Source organism: Bos grunniens, chromosome 4 (assembly GCF_055505025.1).
Source record: "Bos grunniens cultivar Pamir isolate PY7600 chromosome 4, Bosgru_T2T1.0, whole genome shotgun sequence".
Lineage (NCBI taxonomy): Eukaryota > Metazoa > Chordata > Mammalia > Artiodactyla > Bovidae > Bos > Bos grunniens.
This window is the reverse complement of record NC_141168.1, coordinates 121969892-121989345: the sequence shown is the minus strand read 5'-3', so window position 1 is coordinate 121989345 and position 19454 is coordinate 121969892.

The following is a 19454-nucleotide window of genomic DNA, read 5'->3' as shown; positions in this document are numbered from 1 at the left end:
TGCATGATCAGCCATGTGATCAATGCATGCACAGTCACGTGACCAGTGTATGATCAGCTTCGTGATCAGTGCATGATCAGCCACGTGAGCAGTGCATGATCAGGCAGGTGGTGAGTGCATGATCAGTCACGTGATAAGTGCATGATCAGCCAAGTGATCAGTTCTTGATCAGGCGTGTGATCAGTGCATGATCAGTCACATGATCAGTGTATGATCAGCCACGTGATCAGTGCATGATAGCCACGTGACCGCGGCATGATCAGTCACGTGATCAGTGCATGATGAGCAATGGGATAAGTGCATGATAGCCATGTTATCAGTGCATGAAAGCTACGTGACCAGTGCATGATCAGCCACGTAATCAGTGCATGATCTCCCACGGGATCAGTGCATGATCAACCACGTGAACAGTGCATGATCAGCAACGTAATCATTGCATGTTCAGCCACGTGATCAGTGCATGAAGAGTCACGTGATCAGTGTATGATCAGCTTCATGATCAGTGCATGGTCAGCCAGGTGATCAGTGCATGATCAGGCACGTGAAGAGTGCATGATCAGTCATGTAATCAGTGTATGATAGCAAGGTTATCGGTGCAAGCTCAGCCAGGTGTTCAGTGCATGATCAGCCACGTGATCAGTGCATGATCTCCCACGTAATCAGTGCATGATCAGCCACGTGATCATTGCATGTTCAGCCATGTGATCAGTGCATGCTCAGCCACGTGATCAGTGCATGATCTGCCACGTGATCAGTGCATGATCTCCCACGTGATCAGTGCATGATCAGCCACGTGATCAGTGCATGATCTCCCACGTGAACATTGCATGTTCAGCCACGTGATCAGTGCATGATCCGCCAGGTGATCAGTGCATGAGCTCCCACGTGATCAGTGCATGATCAGCCACGTAATCAGTGCATCATCAGCCACGTGATCATTGCATGTTCAGCCACGAGATCAGTGCCTGCACAATCACGTGATCAGTGTCTGATCAGCGCATGATCAGCCACGTGATCAGTGCATGTTAAGCCATGTGATCAGTGCATGCACAGTCATGTGATCAGTGTATGATCAGCTTCCTGATCAGTGTATGGTCAGCCACGTGATCAGTGCATGATCAGGCACGTGAAAAGTGCATGATCAGTCAAGTGATCAGTGTATGATAGCAAGGTTATCAGTGCATAATCAGCTAGGTGATCAGTGCATGATCAGCCACGTGATCAGTGCATGATCTCCCACATGATCAGTGAATGATCAGCCACGTGATCAGTGCATGATCCGCCACGTGAACATTGCATGTTCAGACACGTGATCAGTGCATGCACTGCCACGTGATCAGTGTACGATCAGTTTCATGATTAATGCATGATCAGCCACGTGATCAGTGCATGTGCTGTCTCGTGATCAGTGTATAATCAGGCACGTGATCATGCATGATCAGCCACGTGATCAGTGAATGATCAGCCTTGTGATCAGTGCATGCACAGTCACATGATCAGTGTATGATCAGCTTCGTGATCAGAGCATGATGAGTCATGTGATCAGTGCATGATCAGGCACGTGTTCAGTGCATTATCAGTAATGTGATCAGTGTATGATCAGACACGTGATGAGTGCATGAACAGCCTCATGATCAGTGTATGATCAGCCACGTGATCAGTGCATGATTCGCAACGTGATTAGTGCATGATCACCCAAGTGATTAGTGCAACATCAACCACGTGATCAGTGCATGCACAGTCACGTGATCAGTGTATGATCAGCTTCATGATCAGTGCATGATCAGCGACGTGATCAGTGCATGTGCAGTCTCGTGATCAGTGTATAATCAGGCACGTGATCATGCATGATCAGCCACGTGATCAGTGAATGATCAGCCTTGTGATCAGTGCATGCACAGTCACGTGATCAGTGTATGATCAGCTTCGTGATTATTTCATGATCAGCCACGTGATCAGTGCATTTTCAGGCAGGTGTTCAGTGCATTATCAGTAATGTGATCAGTGTATGATCAGGCACGTGATCAGTGCATGTACTGCCTCTGATCAGTGTATGATCAGCCGGGTGATCAGTGCATGATCCGCAACGTGATTAGTGCATGATCACCCACGTGATCAGTGCATGTTCAGCCACGTGAACAGTGCATGCACAGTACGTGATCAGTGTATGATCAGTTTTGTGATTAGTTCATGATCAGCCACGTGATCAGTGCATGTGCAGTCTCGTGACCACCGTATGATCAGCTTCGTGATCACTGCATGGTCAGTCACGTGATCAGTGCATGATCAGGCACGTGAAGAGTGCATGATCAGCCACGTGATCAGTGCATGATCAGCCATGTGATCAGTGCATGCACAGTCACGTGACCAGTGTATGATCAGATTCGTGATCAGTGCATGATCAGCCACTTGATCAGTGCATGATCAGCCACGTGATCAGTGCATGATCAGGCAGGTGATGAGTGCATGATCAGTCACGAGATAAGTGCATCATCAGGCACGTGATCAGTTCTTGATCAGGCGTGTGATCAGTGCATGATCAGTCACATAATCAGTGTATGATCAGCCACGTGATCAGTGCATGATAGCCACGTGATCAGTGCATGATCAGTCAGGAGAACAGTGCATGATCAGCCACGTGATCAGTGCATGATCAGCCATGTGATCAGTCCATGCAGAGTCACGTGATCAGTGTATGATCAGCTTCATGAAAAGTGCCTGATCAGCCATATGATCAGTGCATGATCAGCCAGGTGATCAGTGCATGCACAGTCATGTGATCAGTGTATGATCAGCTTCATGATCAGTGCATGATCAGCCACGTGATCAGTGCATGTGCAGTCTCGTGATCACTGTATGATCAGGCACGTGATCAGTGCATGATCAGCCACGTGATCATTGAATGATCAGCCACGTGATCAGTGCATGCACAGTCACGTGATCAGTGTATGATCAGCTTCGTGATTATTTCATGATTAGCCACGGGATCAGTGTATGATCAGCCACGTGATCAGTGCATGATCTCCCACGGGATCAGTGCATGATCAACCACGTGAACAGTGCATGATCAGCAATGTGATCATTGCATGTTCAGCCACGGGATCAGTGCATGCACAGTCACGTGATCAGTGTATGATCAGCTTCGTGATCAGTGCATGGTCAGCCACGTGATCAGTGAATGATCAGGCACGTGTTCAGTGCATTATCAGTAATGTGATCAGTGTATGATCAGACACGTGATGAGTGCATGAACAGCCTAATGATCAGTGCATGATAGCCCCATGATCAGTGCAGGATCAGTCACGTGGGCAGTGCATGATCAGCCACGTGATCAGTGCATGTGCAGTCTCGTGATCAGTGTATGTTCAGGCACGTGATCAGTGCATGATCAGTCAAGTGATCAGTGCATGATCAGCCATGTGATGAGTGCATGATCAGGCAAGTGATCAGTTCTTGATCAGGCGTGTGATCAATGCATGATCAGTCACATGATCAGTGTATGATCAGCCACGTGATCAGTGCATGATAGCCACGTGACCCCTGCATGATCAGTCACGTGATCAGTGCATGATGAGCCATGGGATCAGTGCATGAAAGCTACGTGACCAGTGCATGATCAGCCACGTAATCAGTGCATCATCAGCCACGTGATAATTGCATGTTCAGGCACGTGATCAGTGCATGCACAGTCACGTGATCAGTGTATGATCAGCTTCGTGATCAGTGAATGATCAGCCACGTGATCATTGAATGTTCATCAATGCGATCAGTGCATGCACAGTCACGTGATCAGTGTATGATCAGCTTCGTGATCAGTGCATGGTCAGCCACGTGATCAGTGAATGATAAGGCACGTGTTCAGTGCATTATCAGTAATGTGATCAGTGTATGATCAGACACGTGATGAATGCATGAACAGCCTCATGATCAGTGTAAGATCAGCCGAGTGATCAGTGCATGATCTGCAACGTGATTAGTGCATGATCAGTACGTGATCAGGGCTTGCCTGGTCCCGAGATCAGTGTATGATCAGCTTCGTCTTCAGTACATGATCAGCCACATGATCAGTGCATGATCAGGCCCGTTAAGAGTGCATAATCAGTTACGTGATCAGTGTATTGTAGCCAGGTTAATAGCGCATGAACAGCCACGTGATCAGTGCGTGATCAGCATATGGTCAGTGCATGATCAGCCATGTGATCAGTGCATGCCCAGTCACGTGATCCATGTATGATCAGCTTCGTGATCAGTGCATGATCAGCCACGTGATCAGTGCATGATCAGCCACGTGATCAGTGCATGATCAGCCAGGTGATGAGTGCATGATCAAGCAAGTGATCAGTTCTTGATCAGGCGGGTGATCAATGCATGATCAGTCACATGATCAGTGTATAATCAGCCACGTGATCAGTGCATGATAGCCACGTGACCCCTGCATGATCAGTCACGTGATCAGTGCATGATGAGCCATGGGATCAGTGCATGAAAGCTACGTGACCAGTGCATGATCAGCCACGTAATCAGTGCATCATCAGCCACGTGATCATTGCATGTTCAGGCACGTGATCAGTGCATGCACAGTCACGTGATCAGTGTATGATCAGCTTCGTGATCAGTGAATGATCAGCCACCTGATCATTGCAAGTTCAGCCATGCGATCAGTGCATGCACAGTCACGTGATCAGTGTATGATCAGCTTCGTGATCAGTGCATGGTCAGCCACGTGATCAGTGCATGATCAGGCACGTGAAGAGTGCATGATCAGTCAAGTGATCAGTGTATGATAGCAAGGTTATCAGTGCATAATCAGTCAGGTGATCAGTGCATGATCAGCCACGTGATCAGTGCATGATCTCCCACATGATCAGTGAATGATCAGCCACGTGATCAGTGCATGATCCGCCACGTGAACATTGCATGTTCAGCCACGTGATCAGTGCATGCACTGTCACGTGATCAGTGTATGATCATCTTCGTGATCAGTGCATGTTCAGCCACGTAATAAGTGCATGATCAGGCACGTGAAGAGTGCATGATCTGTCACGTGATCAGTGTAGGATAGCAACGTTATCAGTGCAAGATCAGCCAGGTGATCAGTGCATGATCAGCCAGGTGATCAGTTCATGCAGAGTCATGTGATCAGTGTATGATCAGCTTCGTCATCAGTGCATGATCAGCCACGTCATCAGTGCATTATCAGCCACGTGATCAGTGCATGATCAGCCAGGCGATCAGTGCAGGCAGAGTCACGTGATCAGTGTATGATCAGCTTCATGATAAGTGCATGATCAGCCACATGATCAGTGCATGATCAGCCACGTGATCAGTGCATGCACAGTCATGTGATCAGTGTATGACCAGCTTCATGATCAGTGCATTATCTGCCACGTGAATAGTGCATGTGCAGTCTCGTTATCAGTGCATGATCAGGCACGTGATCTGTGCATGATCAGTCACGTGATCAGTGCATGTGCAGTCTCGTGATCAGTGTATGATCAGTCATGTGATCAGTGAATGATAGCCACATGATCAGTGCATGATCAGTCACGTGATCAGTGCATGATCAGCCACGTGATCAGTGCATGTGCAGTCTCGTGATCAGTGTATGATCAGTCATGTGATCAGTGCATGATAGCCATATGATCAGTGCATGATCAGTCACGTGATCAGTGCATGTGCAGTCTCGTGATCAGTGTATTATCAGGCACGTGATCAGTGCATGATCAGTCACGTGGTCAGTGCATGATCTTCGATGTGATCAGTGCATGCACAGTCACGTGAGCAGTGTATGATCAGCTTCGTTATTAGTGCATGATCAGCCAATTGATCAGTGCATAATCAGGCAGGTGATGAGTGCATGATCAGCCACGTGATCAGTTCATGATCAGGCACATGAACAGTTGTTGATCAGGCGTGTGATCAGTGCATGGTCAGTCACATGATCAGTTTACGATCAGCCACGTGATCAGTGCATGATAGCCACGTGACACCTGCATGATCAGTCATGTTATCAGTGCATGATGAGCCATGGGGTCAGTGCATGATAGACATGTGATCAGTGCATGAAAGCTACGTGACCAGTGCATGATCAGCCACGTAATCAGTGCATGATCCGCCACGTAAACATTGCATGTTCAACCATATGATCAGTGCATGCACAGTTTCGTACTCAGTGTATGATCAGCTTCGTGATCAGTGCATGATGAACCACGTGAACAGTGCATGATCAGGCAGGTGTTCAGTGCATTATCAGTAATGTGATCAGTGTATGATCAGACACGTGATGAGTGCATGTACTGCCTCTGATCAGTGCATGATCCGTAACATGATTAGTGCATGATCACCCACGTGATCAGTGCATTTTCATCCAAGTGATCAGTGCATGCACAGTCACTTGATCAGTGTACGATCAGCTTCATAATTAGTTCATGATCAGCCACGTGATCAGTGCATGTGCAGTCTTCAGATCAGTGTATGATCAGGCACGTGATCAGTGCAAGATCAGCCACATGATCAGAGCATGATCAGCCTTGTGATCAGTGCATGCACAGTCACGTGATCAGTGTATGATCAGCTTCATGATTAGTTCATGATCAGCCACGTGATAAGTGAATGATCAACCAAGTGATCAGTGTATGATCAACCACGTGATCAGTGCATGAGCAGCCACATGAACAGTGCAAGATCAGCCAAGTGATCAGTGCATGCACAATCACGTAGTCAGTGTATGATCAGCTTCGTAATCAGAGCATGCTGAGCCACGTGATCAGTGCATGATCAGGCATGTGTTCAGTGCATTATCAGTAATGTGATCAGTGTATGATCAGACAAGTGATGAGTGCATGTACTGCCTCTGATCAGTGTATGATCAGCCGAGTGATCAGTGCATGATCTGCAACGTGAGTAGTGCATGATCAGTCACGTAATCTGTGTATGATCAGCCATGTGATCAGTGCATGATCACCCACGTGATCATTGCATATTCAGCCACGTGATCAGTGCATGCACAGTCACGTGATCAGTGTATGATCAGCTTCGTGATCAGTGCATGATCAGCCAGGTGATCATTGCCTGTTCAGCCATGCGATCAGTGCATGCACAGTCACGTGATCAGTGTATGATCAGCCACGTGATCACTGCATGATCAGGCACGTGAAGAGTGCATGATCAGCCACGTGATCAGTTCATGATCAGCCACGAGAACAGTTCATGCAGAGTCACTTGATCATTGTATGCTCAACTTCGTGATAAGTGCATGATCAGCCACGTGATCAGTGCATGATCAGGCACGTGATCTGTGCATGATCAGTCACGTGATCAGTGCATGATCTGCCACGTGATCATTGCATGATCAGGCACTTGATCAGTGCATGATCAGTCACGTGATCAGTGTATGATCAGTCACGTGATTAGTGCATGATAGCCACATGATCATTGCAGGATCAGTCACGTGATCAGTTCATTTGCAGTCTCGTAATCAGTGTATGAACAGTCACGTGATCAGTGCATGATAGCCACATGATCAGTGCATTTTCAGTCAGGTGATCAGTGCATGATTAGCCACGTAATCAGTGCATGTGCAGTCATGTGACCAGTGTATGATCAGCTTCGTGATCAGTGCATGATCTGCCACTTGATCATTGCATGATCAGGCACGTGATCAGTGCATGATCAGGCACGTGATCAGTGCATGATCAGTCACGTGATCAGTGTATGATCAGTCACGTGATTAGTGCATGATAGCCACATGATCAGTGCATGATCAGTCACGTGATCAGTGCATGATCAGTCACGTGATCAGTTCATGTGCAGTCTGGTGATCAGTGTATGATCAGTCCCGTGATCAGTGCATGATAGCCACATGATCAGTGCATGATCAGTCACGTGATCAGTGCATGATCAGCCACGTGATTTGTGCATGTGCAGTCACGTGACCAGTGTATGATCAGCTTCGTGATATGTGCATGATCAGCCACGTGATCAGTTCATGATCAGGCACGTGAACAGTTGTTGATCAGGCGTGTGATCAGTGCATGGTCAGTCACATGATCAGATTACAATCAGCCACGTGATCAGTGCATGATAGCCACGTGACCCCTGCATGATCAGTCATGTTATCAGTGCATGATGAGCCATGGGGTCAGTGCATGATAGACATGTGATCAGTGCATGAAAGCTACGTGACCAGTGCATGATCAGCCACGTAATCAGTGCATGATCCGCCACGTAAACATTGCATGTTCAACCACATGATCAGTGCATGCACAGTTTCGTACTCAGTGTATGATCAGCTTCGTGATCAGTGCATGATGAACCACGTGAACAGTGCATGATCAGGCAGGTGTTCAGTGCATTATCAGTAATGTGATCAGTGTATGATCAGACACGTGATGAGAGCATGTACTGCCTCTGATCAGTGCATGATCCGTAACATGATTAGTGCATGATCACCCACGTGATCAGTGCATTTTCATCCACGTGATCAGTGCATGCACAGTCACGTGATCAGTGTACAATCAGCTTCATAATTAGTTCATGATCAGCCACGTGATCAGTGCATGTGCAGTCTTGAGATCAGTGTATGATCAGGCACGTGATCAGTGCAAGATCAGCCACATGATCAGAGCATGATCAGCCTTGTGATCAGTGCATGCACAGTCACGTGATCAGTGTATGATCAGCTTCGTGATTAGTTCATGATCAGCCACGTGATAAGTGAATGATCAACCAAGTGATCAGTGTATGATCAACCACGTGATCAGTGCATGAGCAGCCACATGAACAGTGCAAGATCAGCCAAGTGATCAGTGCATGCACAGTCACGTAATCAGTGTATGATCAACTTTGAGATCAGTGCATGATGAGCCACGTGATAAGTGCATGATCAGGCAAGTGATCAGTTCATGATCAGGCATGTGATCAGTGCATGATCAGTCACATGATCAGTGTATGATCAGCCACGTGATCAGTGCATGATAGCCACGTGACCCCTGCATGATCAGTCAAGTGATCAGTATATGATGAGCCATGGGATCAAAGCATGATAGCCATGTGATCAGTGCATGATAGCTATGTGATCAGTGCATGATCAGCCACGTAATCAGTGCATGATCAGCCACGTGATGAGTGCATGATCAGGCACGTGATGAGTGCATGATCAGTCACGTCATAAGTGCATGATCAGGCACGTGATCAGTTCATGATCAGGCATGTGATCAGTGCATGATCAGTCACATGATCAGTGCATGATCAGTCACATGATCAGTGTATGATCAGCCACGTGATCAGTGCATGATAGCCACGTGACCCCTGCATGATCAGTCACGTGATCAATGCATGATGAGCCATGGGATCACTGCATGATAGCCATGTGATCAGTGCATGATAGCTACGTGATCAGTGCATGATCAGCCACGTAATCAGTGCATGATCAGCCACGTGATCATTGCATGTTCAGCCACTTGATCAGCGCATGCACAGTCACGTGTTCAGTGTATATTCAGCTTCGTGATCAGTGCATGATGAGCCACGTGATCATTGCATGTTCATCCACGTGATCATGCATGCACAGTCACGTGATCAGTGTATGATCAGCTTCGTGATCAGTGCATGGTCAGCCACGTGATCAGTTCATTATCAGGCAGGTGATGACTGCAGGATCAGTCACGTGATAAGTGCATGATCAGGCACGTGATCAGTTCATGATCAGCCACGTGATCAGTGAAAGATCAGCTAGGGGATCAGTGCATGAACAGTCACGTGATCAGTACATGCACAGTCATGTGATCAGTGTATGTTCAGCTTCATGATCAGTGCATGATGAGCCACGTGATCAGTGCACGTGCAGTCTCGTGATCAGTGCATGATCAGCCACGTTATCATTGCATGTTCAGCCACTTGATCAGTGCATGCACAGTAACCTGATCAATGTATGATCAGCCACGTGATCAGTGCATGATCAGGCACGTGATGAGTGCATGATCAGTCACGTGATAAGTGCATGATCAGGCACCTGATCAGTTCATGATCAGCCATGTGATCAGTGCATGATCAGGCACGTGATGAGTGCATGATCAGCCACGGGATCAATGCATGATCAGGCACGTGATGAGTGCATGATTAGCCACGTGAGCATTGCATGTTTAGTCACTTGATCAGTGCATGCACAGTCACGTGATCAGTGTATATTCAGCTTCGTGATCAGTTCATGATCAGCCACGTGATCATTGCATGTTCAGCCACTTGATCAGTGCATGCACAGTCACCTGATCAGTTTATGATCAGCTTCATGATCAGTGCAGGATCAGCCACGTGATCAGTGCGTGATCAGCCATGAGATCAGTGCCAGATCAGCCATAGGATCAGTGAATAGACAGTCACGTGACCAGTGTATGATCAGCTTCGTGATCAGTGCATGATCAGCCACGTGATCAGTGCATGATCAGGCACGTGATGAGTGCATGATCAGTCACGTGATAAGTACATGATCAGGCACGTGATCAGTTCATGATCAGGCATGTGATCAGTGCATGATCAGTCACATGATCAGTGTATGATCAGCCACGTGATTAGTGCATGATAGCCACGTGACCCCTGCATGATCAGTCACGTGATCAGTGCATGATGAGCCATGGGATCACTGCATGATAGCCATGTGATCAGTGCATGTTAGCTACGTGATCAGTGCATGATCAGCCACGTAATCAGTGCATGATCAGCCACGTGATAATTGCATGTTCAGCCACTTGATCAGTGCATGCACAGTCACGTGATCAGTGTATATTCAGCTTCGTGATCAGTGCATGATCAGCCACTTGATCAGTGCATGCACAGTAACCTGATCAATGTATGATCAGCCACGTGATCAGTGCATGATCAGGCACGTGATGAGTGCATGATCAGTCACGTGATAAGTGCATGATCAGGCACCTGATCAGTTCATGATCAGCCATGTGATCAGTGCATGATCAGGCACGTGATGAGTGCATGATCAGCCACGGGATCAATGCATGATCAGGCACGTGATGAGTGCATGATTAGCCACGTGAGCATTGCATGTTTAGTCACTTGATCAGTGCATGCACAGTCACGTGATCAGTGTATATTCAGCTTCGTGATCAGTTCATGATCAGCCACGTGATCATTGCATGTTCAGCCACTTGATCAGTGCATGCACAGTCACCTGATCAGTTTATGATCAGCTTCATGATCAGTGCAGGATCAGCCACGTGATCAGTGCGTGATCAGCCATGAGATCAGTGCCAGATCAGCCATAGGATCAGTGAATAGACAGTCACGTGACCAGTGTATGATCAGCTTCGTGATCAGTGCATGATCAGCCACGTGATCAGTGCATGATCAGGCACGTGATGAGTGCATGATCAGTCACGTGATAAGTACATGATCAGGCACGTGATCAGTTCATGATCAGGCATGTGATCAGTGCATGATCAGTCACATGATCAGTGTATGATCAGCCACGTGATTAGTGCATGATAGCCACGTGACCCCTGCATGATCAGTCACGTGATCAGTGCATGATGAGCCATGGGATCACTGCATGATAGCCATGTGATCAGTGCATGTTAGCTACGTGATCAGTGCATGATCAGCCACGTAATCAGTGCATGATCAGCCACGTGATAATTGCATGTTCAGCCACTTGATCAGTGCATGCACAGTCACGTGATCAGTGTATATTCAGCTTCGTGATCAGTGCATGATCAGCCACGTGATCATTGCATGTTCAGCCACTAGATCAGTGCATGCACAGTCACGTGTTCAGTGTATATTCAGCTTCGTGATCAGTGCATGATGAGCCACGTGATCATAGCATGTTCATCCACGTGATCAATGCATGCACAGTCACGTGATCAGTGTAGGATCAGCTTCGAGATCAGTGCATGGTCAGCCAGGTGATCAGTTCATTATCAGGCAGGTGATGACTGCAGGATCAGTCACGTGATAAGTGCATGATCAGGCACGTGATCATTTCATGATCAGCCACGTGATCAGTGAAAGATCAGCTAGGGGATCAGTGCATGCACATTCACGTGATCAGTACATGCACAGTCATGTGATCAGTGTATGATCAGCTTCATGATCAGTGCATGATGAGCCACGTGATCAGTGCACGTGCAGTCTCGTGATCAGTGTATGATCAGGCATGTGATAAGTGCATGATCAGCCACGTGATCAGTGCATGATCAACCTTGTGATCATGCATGCACAGTCACGTGATCAGTGTAAGATCAGCTTCGTGATTAGTTCATGATCAGCCACGTGATCAGTGTAACATCAACCACGTGATCAGTGCCTGATGAGCCACATGAACAGTGCAAGATCAGCCAAGTGATCAGTGCATACACAGTCACGTAATCAGAGTATGATCAGCTTCGTGATCAGTGCATGATGAGCCACGTGATAAGTGTATGATAAGTTACGTGATCAGTGCATGTTCAGCCATGGGATCAGTGCATGATCAGCCACGTGATCAGTGCATGCACAGTCACATGATCAGTTTATGATCAGTTTCATGATCAGTGCATGATCAGCCATGTGACCAGTGTATGATCAGCCTCGTTATCAGTGCATGATCAGACACGTCTTCAGTGCATTATCAGTAATGTGATCAGTGTATGATCAGATACTTGATGAGGGCATGAACAGCCACGTGATCAATGCATGATCAGCACGTGATCAGTGCATGCACAGTCACGTGATCAGTGTATGATCAGGCATGTGTTCAGTGCATGATCAGCCACGTGGTCAGTGCATGATTAGCCATGTGATCAATGCATGCACAGTCACGTGATCAGTGTAGGATCAGCTTCGTGATCAGTGCATGATCAGCCAGGTGATCAGTGCCAGATCAGCCATGGGACCAGTGCATGCACAGTCACGTGACCAGTGTATGATCAGCTTCGTGATCAGTGCATGATCAGCCACGTGATCAGTGCATGATCAGGCACGTGATCAGTGCATGATCAGGCACGTGATCAGTACATGATCAGGCATGTGATCAGTGCATGACCAGTCACATGATCAGTGTATGATCAGCCACATGATCAGTGAATGATAGCCACGTGACCCCTGCATGATCAGTCACGTGATCAGTGCATGATGAGCCATGGGATCACTGCATGATAGCCATGTGATCAGTGCATGATAGCTACGTGATCAGTGCATGTTCAGCCACGTAATCAGTGCATGTGCAGTCTCGTGATCAGTGTATAATCAGGCACGTGATCAGTGCATGATCAGCCACGTGATCAGTGTATGATCTCCCACGTGATCATTGCATTTTCAGCCACGTGATCATTGCATTTTCAGTCACGTGATCAGTGTATGATCAGCTTCGTTATCATTGCATTTTCAGCCACGTGATCAGTGCATGCACAGTCACGTGATCAGTGTGTGATCAATAACGTGATCAGTGTATGATCATCCACATGATCAGTGCATGCTCAGTTACATGATCAGTGCTTTATAGCCACGTGATCAGTTCTTGATTAGGCACATGAAAACCATCATTGAGACACGAGATAACTGCATGATAAGTCACGTGATCAGTTCATGATCAGCCATGTGATTACTGCATGATCAGCCTCATGATAAATGCATGATCATCCATGTGATTATTGCATGCACAATCAAGTGATCAGTGCATGATAGCCACGAGATCTGTGCATGATCAGTGTATGATCAACCACGTGATCAGGTCATGATAGCCAGGTGACCAGCACATGATTAACCAGTGCATGATCAGTCAGGTGATCAGTGTTTGATCAGCTTACTGATCAGTGCATGATCAGCCACGTGATCAGTGCATGGTCAGGCAAGTGATCAATGTATAATCAGCCACGTGATCATTGCATGTGCAGCCACGTGATCAGTGCATGCACACTCACGTGATCAGTGTATGATCAGGCATGTGATCAGTGCATGATCAGCCACGTGATCAGTGCATGTGCAGTCTCGTGATCAGTGAATGATCAGGCATGTGATCAGTGCATGATCAGCCACGTGATCAGTGCATGATCAGCCACGTGATCAGTGCCAGATCAGGCATGGGATCAGTGCATGCACAGTCATGTGACAAGTGTATGATCAGCGTCATGATCAGTGCATGATCAGCCACGTGATTAGTGCATGATCAGGCACGTGATGAGTGCATGATCAGTCACATGATAAGTGCATGATCAGGCACGTGATCAGTTCATGATCAGGCATGTAATCAGTGCATGATCAGTCACATGATCAGTGTATGATCAGCCACGTGATCAGTGCATGATAGCCACGTGACCCCTGCATGATTACTCACGTGATCAGTGCATGATGAGCCATGGGATCACTGCATGAGAGCCATGTGATCAGTGCATGATAGCTACGTGATCAGTGCATGATCAGCCACGTAATCAGTGCATGTGCAGTGTCATGATCAGTGTATAATCAGTCACGTGATCAGTGTATGATCAGCCACGTGATCAGTGTATGATCTCCCAAGTGATCAGTGCATGATCAGCCACATGATCAGTGCACGATCAGCCACGTGATCATTGCATTTTCAGCCACGTAATCAGTGCATGCACAGTCACCTGATCAGTGTATGATCAGCTTTGTGATGAGTGCATGGTCAGCCACGTGATCAGTGCATGATCAGGCACGTGAAGAGTGCATGATCAGTCAAGATATCAGTGTATGATAGCAAGGTTATCAGTGCATGATCAGCCAGGTGATCAGTGCATGATCAGCCAGTGATCAGTGCATGCACAGTCACGTGATCAGTATATGATCAGCTTCGTGATCAGTGCATGCACAGTCACGTGATCAGTGTATAATCCGCTTCATGATCAGTGCATTATCAGCCAGGTGATCAGTGCATGTGGAGTCTGGTGATCAGTGTATGATCAGGCATGTGATCAGTGCATGATATGGACGTGATCAGTGCATGATCAGTCTCGTGATCAGTGCATGATAGCCACGTGATCAGTTCATGATAGCCATGTGATCACTGCATGATCTGTCACATGATCAGTGTATGATCATCCACGTGATCAGTGCAAGGGCAGTCATGTGATCAGTGCATGATATGGACGTGATCAGTGCATGATCAGTCTCGTGATCAGTGCATGATAGCCACGTGATCAGTGCATGATCTGTCACCTGATGGGTGTATGGTCAGTCACGTGACCGGTACAGGGTAGCTACATGATCATTGCATGATCAGCCACGTGGGTAGTGCATGATAGCCAAGTGATCAGTGCATGATCAGTCACGTGATCAGTGCATGATCAGTCATGAGACCAGTACATTTTAGCTGCGTGATCATTGCATGATCAGCCATGAGAGCAGTGCATGATAGCCACGTGATCAGTGCATGACCAGGCACGTGATCAGTGTATGACCAGCCAAGTGATCAGTGCATGATAGCCACATGATCAGTGCATGACCAAGCACGTGATCAGTGTATGACCAGCCAAGTGATCATTGCATGATGAGTCCCGTGATCAGTGCATGATCAGTCACGTGATCAGTGCATGAACAGTCCCGTGATCAGTGCATGATCAGTCACGTGATCAGTGTATGACCAGCCAAGTGATCAGTGCATGACCAGCCACGTGATCAGTGCATGACCAGCCACGTGATCAGTGCATGACCAAGCACGTGATCAGTGTATGACCAGCCAAGTGATCAGTGCATGTGCAGTCTCGTGATCAGTGAATGATCAGGCATGTGATCAGTGCATGATCAGCCACGTGATCAGTGCATGATCAGCCACGTGATCAGTGCCAGATCAGGCATGGGATCAGTGCATGCACAGTCATGTGACAAGTGTATGATCAGCGTCATGATCAGTGCATGATCAGCCACGTGATTAGTGCATGATCAGGCACGTGATGAGTGCATGATCAGTCACATGATAAGTGCATGATCAGGCACGTGATCAGTTCATGATCAGGCATGTAATCAGTGCATGATCAGTCACATGATCAGTGTATGATCAGCCACGTGATCAGTGCATGATAGCCACGTGACCCCTGCATGATTACTCACGTGATCAGTGCATGATGAGCCATGGGATCACTGCATGAGAGCCATGTGATCAGTGCATGATAGCTACGTGATCAGTGCATGATCAGCCACGTAATCAGTGCATGTGCAGTGTCATGATCAGTGTATAATCAGTCACGTGATCAGTGTATGATCAGCCACGTGATCAGTGTATGATCTCCCAAGTGATCAGTGCATGATCAGCCACATGATCAGTGCACGATCAGCCACGTGATCATTGCATTTTCAGCCACGTAATCAGTGCATGCACAGTCACCTGATCAGTGTATGATCAGCTTTGTGATGAGTGCATGGTCAGCCACGTGATCAGTGCATGATCAGGCACGTGAAGAGTGCATGATCAGTCAAGATATCAGTGTATGATAGCAAGGTTATCAGTGCATGATCAGCCAGGTGATCAGTGCATGATCAGCCAGTGATCAGTGCATGCACAGTCACGTGATCAGTATATGATCAGCTTCGTGATCAGTGCATGCACAGTCACGTGATCAGTGTATAATCCGCTTCATGATCAGTGCATTATCAGCCAGGTGATCAGTGCATGTGGAGTCTGGTGATCAGTGTATGATCAGGCATGTGATCAGTGCATGATATGGACGTGATCAGTGCATGATCAGTCTCGTGATCAGTGCATGATAGCCACGTGATCAGTTCATGATAGCCATGTGATCACTGCATGATCTGTCACATGATCAGTGTATGATCATCCACGTGATCAGTGCAAGGGCAGTCATGTGATCAGTGCATGATATGGACGTGATCAGTGCATGATCAGTCTCGTGATCAGTGCATGATAGCCACGTGATCAGTGCATGATCTGTCACCTGATGGGTGTATGGTCAGTCACGTGACCGGTACAGGGTAGCTACATGATCATTGCATGATCAGCCACGTGGGTAGTGCATGATAGCCAAGTGATCAGTGCATGATCAGTCACGTGAACAGTGCATGATCAGTCATGAGACCAGTACATTTTAGCTGCGTGATCATTGCATGATCAGCCATGAGAGCAGTGCATGATAGCCACGTGATCAGTGCATGACCAGGCACGTGATCAGTGTATGACCAGCCAAGTGATCAGTGCATGATAGCCACATGATCAGTGCATGACCAAGCACGTGATCAGTGTATGACCAGCCAAGTGATCATTGCATGATGAGTCCCGTGATCAGTGCATGATCAGTCACGTGATCAGTGCATGAACAGTCCCGTGATCAGTGCATGATCAGTCACGTGATCAGTGTATGACCAGCCAAGTGATCAGTGCATGACCAGCCACGTGATCAGTGCATGACCAGCCACGTGATCAGTGCATGACCAAGCACGTGATCAGTGTATGACCAGCCAAGTGATCAGTGCATGATCAGTCCCGTAATCACTGCATGATCAGTCACATGATCAGTGTATGACCAGCCAAGTGATCAGTGCATGACCAGACACGTGATCAGTGCATGACCAAGCATGTGATCAGTGTATGACCAGCCAAGTGATCAATCCATGATCAGTCCCGTGATCAGTGCATGATCAGTCACGTGATCAGTGCATGATCAGTCCCGTGACCACTGTATGATCAGCCACGTGATCAGTGCATGACCAAGCACGTAATCAGTGTATGACCAAGCACGTGATCAGTGTATGACCAGTCATGTGATCAGTGCATGATCAGTCCCGTGATCAGTGCATGATCAGTCCCGTGATCAGTGCATGATCAGTCACGTGATCAGTGCATGACCAGCCACGTGATCAGTGCATGACCAAGCACGTGATCAGTGTATGAGCAGCCAAATGATCAGTGCATGATGAGTCCCGTGATCAGTGCATGATGAGTCCCGTGATCAGTGCATGATCAGTCACGTGACCAGTGTATGGTCAGCCACGTGATCAGTGCATGATCAGCCACATGATCAGTGCATGATCAATTACGTGATTAGTGCATGATCAGTCACGTGACCAGTATATGGGAGCTAGGTGATCATTGCCTGATCAGCCACGTGAGCCATGCATGATAGCCACGAGATCAGTGCATGATCAGTCACGTGATCAGTGCATGATCAGTCACGTGAACAGTGCATGATAAGTCACCTGATCAGTGCATGATCAATTACATGATCAGTGCATGATCACTCACGTGAGCAGTGCATGATAGCCACGTGATCAGTGCATGATCAGTTTCGGGAGTAGGGTATGATCATACACTTGATCAGTGCATGATAGCCACGTGATCACTGCATGATCTGTCACATGATCAGTGTATGATCATCCACGTGATCAGTGCATGGGCAGTCATGTGATCAGTGCATGATATGGACGTGATCAGTGTATGATCAGTCTCATGATCAGTGCATGATAGCCACGTGATCAGTGCATGATCAGCCAGGTGATCAGTGCATGATAGCTACGTGATCAGTTCATGATTAGTCACGTGATCTGTGCATGACCAGGCAGGTGATCATTGTATGAACAGCCACGTGAACAGTGCATGATAGCCACGTGATCAGTGCATGATCAGTCACCTGATGGGTGTATGATCAGTCACGTGACCGGTACATGGTAGCTACATGATCATTGCATGATCAGCCACATAAGTAGTGCATGATAGCCAAGTGATCAGTGCATGATCAGTCACATGATCAGTGCATGATCAGTCATGTGACCAGGACATGGTAGCTGCGTGATCATTGCATGATCAGCCACGTGAGCAGTGCATGATAGCCACGTGTTCAGTGCATGATCAGCCAAGTGATTAGTGCATGATCAGCCACGTGATCAGTGCATGATCAGACACGTAATCAGTGCATGATCAATCACGTGATCATTGTATGATCAGCCACGTGATCAGTGCATGATCAGCCACATGATCAGTGCATGATCAATTACGTGATCAGTGCATGATCAGTCACGTGACGAATACATGGGAGCTACGTGATCATTGCATGATCAGCAATGTGATCAGTGCATGATCAGTCACGTGTACAGTGCATGATAAGTCACCTGATCAGTGCATGATCAATTATGTTATCAGTGCATGATCAGTCACGTGACCAGTTCATGGTAGCTACGTGATCATTGCATGATCAGCCACGTGAGCAGTGCATGATAGCCACGTGATCAGTGCATGATCAGTATCGGGAGTAGAGTATGATCATCCACTTGATCAGTGCATGATAGCAACGTGATCACTGCATGATTTGTCACATGATCAGTGTATGATCATCCACGTGATCAGTGCATGGGCAGTCATGTGATCAGTGCATGATATAGACGTGATCAGTGCATGATCAGTCTCGTGATCAGTGCATGATATCCACGTGAACAGTGCATGATAGCCACGTGATCACTTCATGAGTAGTCACGTGATCTCTGCATGACCAGGCACGTGA